An 11,296-nucleotide genomic window follows, 5' to 3' on the forward strand; every position below is an offset into this window, starting at 1 on the left:
GTGCCTGGGTGGCACAGAGGGTTAAGCCTCTGCCTTCGGCTCATGTCATGATCTCAGGATCCTGGGATCGAGTCCCGCATCGGGCTCTCTGCTCAGCAGGGAGCCTGCTTCCCACCGCCCCCAACTGTCTCTCTGTCTACTTGTGATCTCTCTCTATGTCAAATAAATAAATAAAATCTATAATAAATGACTTTGGCATAATTGCCAGAAACAAGATTAAAACACAAAAATCAATTCTATTTCTAAATACTTATAATGAACAATCCAAAAATGAAATTAAGAAAAATAATTCCACTTATAGTAGTATTAAAAATAAAATTTTTGTGAATAAATTTAATAAAACAAGTACAAAAATTATACTCTGAAACCTACCAAAAAAAAAAAAAACTGTTGAAAGAAATAAAAGGAGATCTAAATAAAGAGAAAAACGTTCCATGTTCACGGACCACAGGACTTAATATTGTTAAGATGGTAATGCTCCCCAGGTTGACCTACAGATTCAAAACAAGCCTCATCAAAATTCCAGAAAGCTCCTTTGCAGAAATCACAGGCTGATCCTAAAATTTATATGGATATTTGAGAGACCCAGAATAACCAAAAGAGGCATCCCATTTCCTGATTTCAAAACTTACTCCAAAGCTGCAACAAACATGACAGTTTGTTACTGGCACAGCAGTAGACATATAGAACAACGGAATGGAGTTGACAGTCCAAAAATACATTCTCACATTTCTGGCCAACTGAGTTTCAAAAAGGATGCTAAGACAGTTAAATGGAGGAAAGGATAGTCTTTTAACAAATGGTGCTCGGATAACTTGCTATCTGCATGCAAAAGAATGAAGCTGGACCCTTACCTCACACTGTATAGAAAAATTTCATCCAAAGACCTAAATGTAAGCGATAACACTATAAAACTTTTATAAGAAAAACGGGATGACGTCTTCATAACCTTGGATTAGACAATGGATTCTTACATAGGACACCAAAAGCACAAGCAATAAGAGAAAACATTGATACTCTGGGCTTTATCAATATTTTAAAAATTTCATGTTTTAAAAAACACCATCAAGAAAGTGGGGTGAATACACAGAAGGGGAGAAAATATTTGCAAATCACATGTCCTGTAAGGAATCCATGCCCACAATATATAACGAACTTGATAATAAAAGACAAATCATCCAATTTTAAAAAGGGCAACAGATTTGAATAGATATTTCTCCAAAGAAGATATGTAAAGAGACAAAAAGATGCTGGTCTTCACAAGCCATCAGAGGAAAGCAAATCGAAGCCACAGCGAGACGGCTCTTCGGTCCCATTAAGATAACGGTAATCACAAGCATTAGCAAGGACGTGGAGGAGTTGGCACGCTCATACACCTCTGGTAGGCGTGTAAAATGGTATGGCCACTTTGGGAGTCAGTCTGGCAGTTCCTCACAAGATTGGGGGTTACGTTGTGTCCCAGCAATCCCATGCCTTGGTATATCCTCAAGAGAACTGAAAACATGTGTCCTCAAAAAAACAGACACAGACATTTACAGCAGCCTTCCTCACGATGGCCAAAAAGCGGAAACCTCCCGAATGTCTGTCCGTCGATGAACAGATAAACAGAACGTGGTATATCCATGCAATGGCATCCAATTCAGCCATCAAGTGTGGAAGAGCTGATGCTATGACAGGGACGGATCTGGAGAACACACTGCCTGGAAGAGGCCATGATTTCATTTACGCGAACTGTCCGTAATAGGTCAACCTAAAGAGGCTGAGAAAAGGTTAGGGACTGCCTAGGGCTGGGGGTGGGGGTAGAGGAAAAAGGGGAATGACTGTTAATGTTTGTGGGGTGAGGTTTGGGAGGTGACGAGAATGTTCTACAATGGGTTGCACTAACAATTGTGCAACTCCGTGACTGTGCAGAAAACCATTGAATTGTGTACTTTAAATAGGTGAATTGGATGAGATGTGCATTTTATCTCAATCCTACTCTTAGAATTGGAAAAAAAAAAAAAAAAAAAAAGCAGCTCTGGACTCATAAAGCCCTGGCATTAGGTTTGGGGGGCGTGGGCACGAACCCTCCTCAGTTATACTCTCTCCTTTCTGGTTCCTTTCCATTGACCTGACCCTTGCCTGAGAATTCCTCCCTGAGCCCTCCCCACCTTCTTCTTCTTCCTGTCCAGTCACCCCAGATAACCTCACCTTCTCCTTGCTTCCTCTCTCAACTCAGTGCCCTTGACGGGAGGAGTACTCTTGAGACCGCCCCCCCGCTCCGTCTGGGAGCTGTCACCCACGCTGCTGGGGGCTTGACTCGTGTTCTCTCCTGATCATAATGACAGTGACAGTGATGATGGTGCTGATAACAGCTATTGGGCTACTATTACTGCCAAACCCTGTATCCCCCAGGCACCCCATGCCCACAAGGCTGCTTCCCGGGCTCATGGAGCGGGCTCCCAATGGCAGAAATGACTCAGGCCCACCCACTGAGGCCCAGCTCTTTTCCGGGAACAGCATTTTAAATGAAGTGACTCAGGGCTCAGATGAGTAAGGCAGACATTCAGTCCAACAGACAGACAGACAGAACATGGCAGTCGGTGTGCGAGACGTGCAGGCCCTAGGCGCCTCGGGGCCTCTGTAGGACCTGTCTGAGCTCATGCGCTCAGGAATCAGGTTCAGAAGATGGGCCCTGCTCCTGCCTCTGGGGGCCCAGAAATGCCGCCAGGGCTGCTCCCCAATCCCAGCCGCGGAGGAGCCCCCAGCTGACCCGCCTGCTGACAGGATCACGTATTTTCTGTGCCAAGTGCAGCCCTTCCCCAGGGCTCTGTGATCTAGTTTTTCTTTTCCTTCCTTAGAAATAGCTCATCGCAAGTTTACCCACAAGCCCTTCTGAGGGCAGGGGGCCCCCATCCCCCGGAGGAGAGGCTCACCGATGAGGAATTTCTGAGGGCACAGCCGGCCTTGTAGTGATATTCAAGTAACTTTTTTCTTGAGTGACAAGGAAGGAAGATGAGAGAAATGGAGGGAGGGAGGGAGAAAGGGAGCGATTCTAGGAGCCCCTGGTTCATTCAAGTATCCTTGAATTGACAGACTGGCTTTACTCTCGTTGGTCTTCCAGTCGCTGTGTGACCTTGGGGAAGTTATAGAGTGTCTCTGGGCCTCCTTCCACCAGCCGTCAGCCAGGAGGTAATAAGATTAGGCCACTGCCTACCTGCTGAGACAGCGGGCATGTGATTCCAGCATGGGGACTTGGCCAGGACTTGGCCAGAACTTCTCAGTGCTCAGCCTGGCTTGGGTGGATCTTGTCGTCTCCACAGCTCATCTCCCTTCCCCCCACACCCCTCACCACATTGGCACCTACCCAGGTCCTTGCTGCGCAGTTGGGCTGCATGGAACGTGCTATGCAGAGTTCAGAAGGCAGGTCAGCAGCTCTGGATAGAGACAGAATTAAGCCCCGTAGAAGAATGGCTTGGAGAACCCACGCCCCCTTATGGAATTAGGGCATTCAGGGAAACATGGCTAGATGACCCTCCTTGCCCTTCCCACCCCTACCCTCCTGCCAAAGCACACACACAGTTTCTGCCCATTCTTGACTTGACTGACTTGTAGCTCCCCATCACTGCATTCCCACTGGTGGGAAGACTTTGGCCCCTTGACCATCGCTGGTCACAGGAAATTCAACAGCTCACCATTCTGGGAGTCTGGAAACTGTCCTGACACCTGCAGGGCGGTGGGGGAAGGGGGGTGCTCCTCCGGGAAAGAATCTCAAAAGCTCTCCCCAACCTGCCACTGGTTGACATCTCCCCCTTCAAACACCCCCGCCCTACGGCTGCCCTGTCCCACGCAGCAGCCCCCACAAGCCAGCACCCACCCGTGTGCATGCATGCCCACACACAGACACACACGCACATGCCAGCCTGGTTCTCAGCCCCACAGGTGCTCCAGAATTCTGGCCAAGGGAAACTTCTAGCCTCCTTCACAGGAAACCAGGCCATGGACAGCAGAAATGGAAATGCCACTTCGTGAGTATGCTTGGTGACCTGACAGAAACTACCAGCCATCTCCCAGCCCCTGGGACAGGGGACCCCCCCCCACCCCAGGCCTAAAGATAAAACACCTCTGTTTGTTCTGGAGCATGGCTGTAGGGCGACCTCGCAGAGGAAGAAGACAGGACCCGAAGGGTAGGTCCCACAGGGCGACCACAGCCTCCTACACCTGCCCTCCCTCCAGGGCCTCCTCCCACCTTCTCCACACCAGCGCCCCACATTTCATGGTCCCAGCCACTCCCTGCTCACTGCCCAGCCCTGCCTGGCCTGCCTTCAGAGTCCTGCCTGAGTGCAGCCTCTTCTGTGTGCTTTCTCGCCACTACCTGATACCAGCTCCCTCGACTCTGGCCTGCCGTACAAGAGCCTCCTCTCCCGGCTTCCTTCACCTCCTCACCCTGCAAAGATCCTTTCACCACAGCATCTTTTGAAGACCCCCAGGTGCACCATCACAAACAGCCCAGCATGACCAGGCCCTTGCCCCTGATTTCTAGTGGTATTGTCTTCTTCCTGCTCCCTTCACTCAGACTCCTCTAAGCTTCTTTCAGTGCCTCCAACATGAAAACCTTTTCCTGCCTCAGGGCCTTTGCACATGCTGTTTCCACTGTCTGGACTGCTCCTCCCACCCCACCCTGACACACCTCTTCCATGATTAGCTCCTTCCTCAACACTCAGCTGAACTTTTGGGGCAGCTCCCCCCGACCACCTCATCTGAAACAGGCCTCCCTGGCTACAGTCTGTGAGGGCTCTGGCTATTACTTATGTGCTCATGTTGGTCATCTTCACTGGACAATGGGCTCTGGGAAGACAGGGACCACATCCACCTTGCTGGCCATTATGGGCCTGGCCTGTCCCCTGCCACTGCCCCAGCACTTGTGGACACTTGTAAGAAGATGGGAAATGAATGGAGGGATACGGAGAGGAGTGCAAGGACAGCAGAGAGATGAAGCCACACCACAGAGGAAAGGTGGAATGGAGACATCTCCCCCTATGCTCCTGGTCTTGGTCACCCAACTGACCCCAACACTAGGGGCTATCAAGGCTGGCTGCTCGCCAGGTGCCATCCACCACATGTGGACTATCTAAGTCAATTCCTGTGACATATCATGAGTGCCCTCTTTTGAGGGGAGGAAATGAGGCACTTCTGGGAGCCCCAGGGGCCGGAGAGGAATGACCCAGGCCAGCCACCACTGGCTTTAGGACAGACGACAGACCCAGAGTGAAGCTGTCCATGTGCAAGCTTTGGGGGTCCCCAAGGGTCCCTGAGACCCACAGAATTCTAGGCAGCTCTGGGAGCACCATTGCAGGGGTGCAGGGTGGAGACCATAACTGCAAACTGGCCTGGGACCCTCAGGAGACACCTACTCCGCAAAGGGCCTATGCTTTGCAAAGTTCCCCGGACAGAGGTGAAGTCCTGACTGGCTAAGCTCCTTCCCCCAGCCCAGCCCTGGCTGCTAGTGGCCTCGTGGGGAGAACTCACAGAGGCCTGGGTCCTCAAGAGCCCCCTTCCACCCAGGAACTCCTTGGCAATGTAACACCTTTGGCCCCAGCCCAGTCCCACCAACTGGAGTCTGGTGCCACAAGACCCCCAAGGACCCTGGACCCCACTAGGAGTTCAGAAGCTCTGCTCCCACGCACTCTCATGGCCTGCACGCAGAGGAGCGTCGCTCACGATTCCAGTACTATTCTTGGCAGTCTAAAAGCCCCACCATCGACAACCAGTATTCTCTAAGATGTTCACCATAGAGTTGTTTACAAAGGAGAAAATTTGGAAATAGCCTAAGTAGACAACAATAGAAGACAGGCCCCAAAGTAAGAGACAGCCATCCAAATGCTCCTGCCGGAGCGTCTGATCACCTGGGGGAAGTGGTCTGACGCTCCTACTGTTGGGAAAAGCCAGCTCAGACCTGTGTGTGGGCCTCTACGACACAGTCCCACGTGTATTCACATTAAGCTCAGGCATGTTCTGACCGCCGAGATGAAGGTGATTTTTTTTTTTTAAAGATTTTATTTACTTATTTATTTGAGAGAGAGAGCATGATACAGGGGAGGGTCAAAGGGAGAAGCAGACTCCCTGCTGAGCAGGGAGTCCGATGTGGGTCTTGATTCAGGAGCCCCAGGATCATGACCCAAGCCGAAGGCAGATGCTTAACCAACTGAGCTACCCAGATGTCCAGTTTTTCTTATTTCCTTTTACTTTGATATATTTTCCTAATTCTCTTAGTGAACATACCTTACAATAATGATAATGAAACCAGTAAATGATATTATTTAAAAGAAAGAAAGAAAGAAAGAAAGAAAGAAAGAAAGAAAGAAAGAAAGAAAGAAAGAAAGAAAAGGTAAGAAGGGAAGAAAATGTGATTATTCCTTGGAAGAGGCACTCTTGCAGCAATGTATTCTGCCAAAGGGCCTGACAAAGCAGGTTTTGGGATACCACCTGGGGCAAGGCACTAAGGAGGGAGTGTGGGATGAGAGGAGGTCATGAAGGTAGTGTGAGAGGCAGGGGTGTCATGGGCACCTTCCCTGGGAAGGCTGGCCTTCTGGAGGCCTGGTTGGGGTGAAGAAAGCCAGGGGAGTGAGAAGCACTCAAGGCCAAGGCCACCCACAGTGGGGACTTGGCTCCTTCGACCTCAACTTTCTAAAACACCTTTCCCTCTACCTTCTTTTCCGGCCAGCAAGACCTGGTTCGCAGATCACCTTCTCCAGGAAGACATCCCTGACACCCCCAGGCCTTTGGGCAGGGTTAGGTGCCCTCCTGTGGGTGACCACAGGAGCCTCTTGGGTTCCAAACAAAGAACTGTGAAGGTGTGCTAGAAAAAGTCTCATGCATGCATTTATGACAGTGTCTGGGACCCAGAAAGTCCTCAGCGAACAGCCACTATGCACCCCTAGCTCTCCTTCTGATTCCTGGCTCACCCGGCTTCCCCTGTGTGAGTCTCCATGTGTCTTCTTTCAGCTCCTTGCTCTGGCCTAGGCTCTGCCCACTCCTTTGGGTTCTGCCTACCAGTTGCTCCGGGCCTCCATGTAAGGCCCAAGACAGAGCAGTTTTATGAAAGCATTTCAAGACGGATGCCAAGCATTTCTGGCAGGCTCTGCAGTGGGTTCAATCCCTCCTCAGCCCGTAGGTCTCAGAGCCCCACTTGGACTCTGAGGGTCCAAGGCTCCAAGCCTTTCCAGATCCTCTCCAGCCCCTTGATCTGGGACCTTGAGGCGACGCAGGACAAGCAGGAACTCACGGTGCCTATGTTTCATTGAGTAATTGTAGAATAAAGGGAGATGGGAAAATCCCCACTCAGTGCCTGGCCAAGGGAGCATGCTCAGATCCTGCAGGTTCCCATCTCCCTCCAGGCCTGTGAGGAGAAGGCGATGACTTTTCTAGATAGGGCCCAGGCGAGTGCGAGTCCTGCAGACCCTCACCCAACCAGCTGGTCCGGGCCAGGCCGTTCTTCGAGGTGATCCAGCCTCAGGCCAACCCAGCATCCACAGTGGGAACATCCACCTTCTCTAAGGAGGATCCTTGGGCAACACACTCCCTTAAGGGCCACACTTGGCACCATTTCCAGGATTTCTTGGGCTGGTTGTGACATCTGCTTCTGGATTCAGTTCCAACTGAGGTCTGACATCTGAAGGGGCAGGGCGCACACACCCACTCACTCATAGAGAGAACTTCCTAGGCATGGAAGGCCAAGACAAGGTGTGCCTCTGAGAATCTGGCCCCCTGGAGAAAGGGCGAGGTCAGCAGGCAAGAGGACACTGACATCTGTTGCCAAGGAGGCCATCAACCGGCCTGCCCCATGGCTTCTGTCATTTGTGGGTTTTTTTTTTTTAAAGTTTTACTTGTGACATAATAGGTGTAACATGAAATTTACCACCTTAATCTTTTAAAAAGATTTTATTTATTTGAGAGAGAGAGAGAGAGCACGAACAGGGGCAGAGGGAGAGGCAGACTCCCCGCTGAGCAAGGACTCCGATGTGGGACTCGATCCCAGGACCCCGGGATCATGACCTGAGCTGAAGGCAGCTGCTTAGCCAACGGAGCCACCCAGGCACTTTCAGACTTGTCTTGTCCTCCCCAACTGAAACTCTACCCATTGAACAACAACTCCCCAGACCCCTTCCCCTGGCCCCTAGCAACAACCCTTCTACTTTCTGTTTCTATGAATTTGACTATGTAATTGGCATATACTCATCTGTCACTGGACACCTGGGCTGCTTCCACCTTTCGGCCCCAGTGAATAACGCTGCTGTGAGCACGGGTGTGCGAAAACCTCCCCTCCATTCCATGCCTTCGGTGACCTGCCCAGGAGTGGGATGGCGGGATCATATGGTAGTTCTATTTTGCCACCCACTTCCTGTGGTTTTTCTAGTCCCACCCTGTGCCAGGCATTCGGAGGACTCTGAGGAATCACGGAGTACACCCTCAGCCTTTCAGGACCCTTCCTTCTAAACATCCAGGAGACACTCACTGATGGTGAACTTTAACATTCAGCGGACTGTGACTATCTTGGCCAAGGTCATGTGTCCTCTGCCCGCATCAGCCCTGGAAGGTCCTAGAGGTATGGTGGCCTATCAGGAGGTCTTGTAGAAGGAGAGTGGAGGGGGAACACCACAGTGGCCTCCTGGGACATCTGTCCTGCCAAAGGGGCATCTAGATCAGTGGTCAACTAAACTTTTCCTCTAAAGGGTCAGGTTCAATGTTTTAGGCTTTGCAGGCTGTATAGGTCTCTGTCATAACTAATATATAATGAATGAGGAAGCTGATGTCATAAAACTTTATTCACAGGCACTAAATTTGGATCTCATATAACTTTCATGTCACGCAAGGTTATCCTTCTTTTGATTTGTTTTCAACCATTTAAAAATGTAAAAGCCATTTGTAGTTTGGGGATTTGGCCATAGGTTATCAAGCCCTGTTCTGGAATTGACATGGCACTGGCAGGGCACCTGGCCCCTGCTCTGCCCAGGGGGTGGGACATTCCTCCAGCTCTCTTCAGGAGTCAGGCAGTCCCAGGCAATCTGGTTCCATGGGAGAGCATGGCTCGATAGGAAGCCGTGTTGGCACTGACGCTCAAGGGCTCACCAGTCCGTGCCTGGCTCTGTGTTCCACGTTGATGACAGCGGGAAACCATGGGCATCTACTAAAGGAGAAGATTCATGACTAAAGATCGGGAATCAGATACCATGAACTGCTGGGGAAATGCGGCTGGAATGCCTGCTTCACGATTTCCTAAAACAATCCCAGAACTCTGTGTCAACCTTGACCTGGAAGGAGGCTCACGATCATCCTGGTGGCCCTGACAGGTCTAGCCCAGGCTCTCCGGAGAGAGGAGGTTCACCCCATTCCCCAGAATCAGCCAACTTCATGAGGCCCAGCAGGGTGCAGACCATACAGACCGGAGCCCAGTATCCCTGGGAACCAAGACTTCCCTGTGGCTCTTCCCTATCAGACCATGTGACCCTGGGCCAGTCACTGACGCACTTGGGTTTCTTCACCTGTGGACTAGAAATAATAATACTCCCTAGATTCGTGGTGGATTAGTTGGGTGAAAATATGTCAAGGGTTTAGAAGAGTTCTTGGCACATTAGGAGCACTCAGTAGGAACTATTACTATTATTGTCTCATTTAATCCACACAATTAGCCGGTAAGGTAAACACTATTATTAGCCCCATTGTATGAGGGAACTGAGACACAGAGAGGTTAAGCAACTAGCCCCAGGGCACACAGCTAGAACAGGGTGGGGCTCGAGTGTGGAAAGCCACACCACTGTCTACTTAGCTCTTAGCCACTGGCCTGCGTGGCTTCCCCCTCTTGGGAAACTGTGGGAGCTGAGAGCCCCGGGGGCCCAGGGAGGACCCTGCAGGAAGGTGCCCTGGGGTGATGGGGCCAAGTCCTGCCTCTTCCAGAGAGCCTTTCTCTGCGCTCCCATAGCCCCACCTCTTACCTTCAGGCACCACGTGCGCATGGCTGTGTATCACAGGCCGGTGAGGATCGGGAGGATGGCATCTTGCAGGGTCAGACTCTGCCCAAGAGGGACCCTGTCACTCTGTGCGCAGAGAGAGCACCAGGTGAGAATCTGCGCAGCGCAGCTGAGCTCCATTAGCTGCGGGGCCTCTGGCGAATCTGCAGCCTCCCTGTAGCCTGGTTATCCCCGTACAGAGTGAGAGATCACATGGGTTTCTCTACAGTTCTGTGATCTAACCAGCCTCTGACACATCTTCTGCTTCCAGCAGAAGTGGCTGCCCCCACCCGCACCTCCCCAAACACTAAATCTCGGGGCCTGCCTTCCCATGACTCACAGGAGACGGAACAGAATGGGAGCTCTTTTTTAACTTTTACCCGGAAGTGCCCCCGTGGTGGGGAGACCACCTGCCTTTCCAACACCAGGCCAGCATGGATATCTCTTGGCTGGCCAAGCCACTCATTCCTCCCTGCCCACTCCCAGACCGGCCACAGATGAGAGCCCATTCCAGCCTAGTGCTCAGAAGAAGCAAAATATTGTGTGAAGATAACATTCTAGCCTATCACGGTGGCTAAAACCACGGCGTCCCCAGCCACCAAGGGGGGACACAGAATAATCCCGAAAGTGGGTATCAAGGGGAGGCCCAGTCTCTGCCTGGGAGGAAGGTCACATGAAGTTCACATGGAGCTGGCTCAGGATGACTGTCCCTCTGAAGGCAGGTACCCCCTACCCCAGAGCCCCGGGGCCTTGTCTTTTCCAAGGGAATGGCTCTTGGCAGTAGCAGGGGCTACAGGTGACTGTCCTCAAGGAGAGAGGAGTGCTGCCTCTGGACTACTGATGTGTAATAGACACTTCAGAAATGAAGCGAGAAAAAACAAGGAATTACTAGAGAAATAAATGAGAGAATGAATGAACGAACCATCTAATTCAATCCAATTTCAGGCGAGAAAAATCTAGGCTGGAGAGGGCCACAAAAGTGCCTGAGATCACATGCCCTGGGGGCAGGGCCAGCAGCTACTTCCTGAGAGCACCTGCTACGGGCCAGGCGCCAATCCCACGCTGGGGGGATACAGCCATGCACAGGCGGACAGGCCCCCCGCCCTGGCGAGGCTGACAGCCTAGTCCGCCTCCCGAGTCCAGCCCCTGACCCCTCGTCCTTCCTCACATCGAAATGGCAAAGAAGATGCACGGCTCTGGAACCTCGATCACACCCCCGGGGAGGGGGCGGAGGGCTGCCCTGCAGAGCCGACTCGGCCTGTGCACCCTTCCACTCCTCCTCGGAAGGGCCGGAGCCTTCATTAGTAACG

This window comes from Mustela nivalis (genome assembly GCF_964662115.1).
Source record: "Mustela nivalis genome assembly, chromosome: 11".
NCBI classification, from domain to species: domain Eukaryota; kingdom Metazoa; phylum Chordata; class Mammalia; order Carnivora; family Mustelidae; genus Mustela; species Mustela nivalis.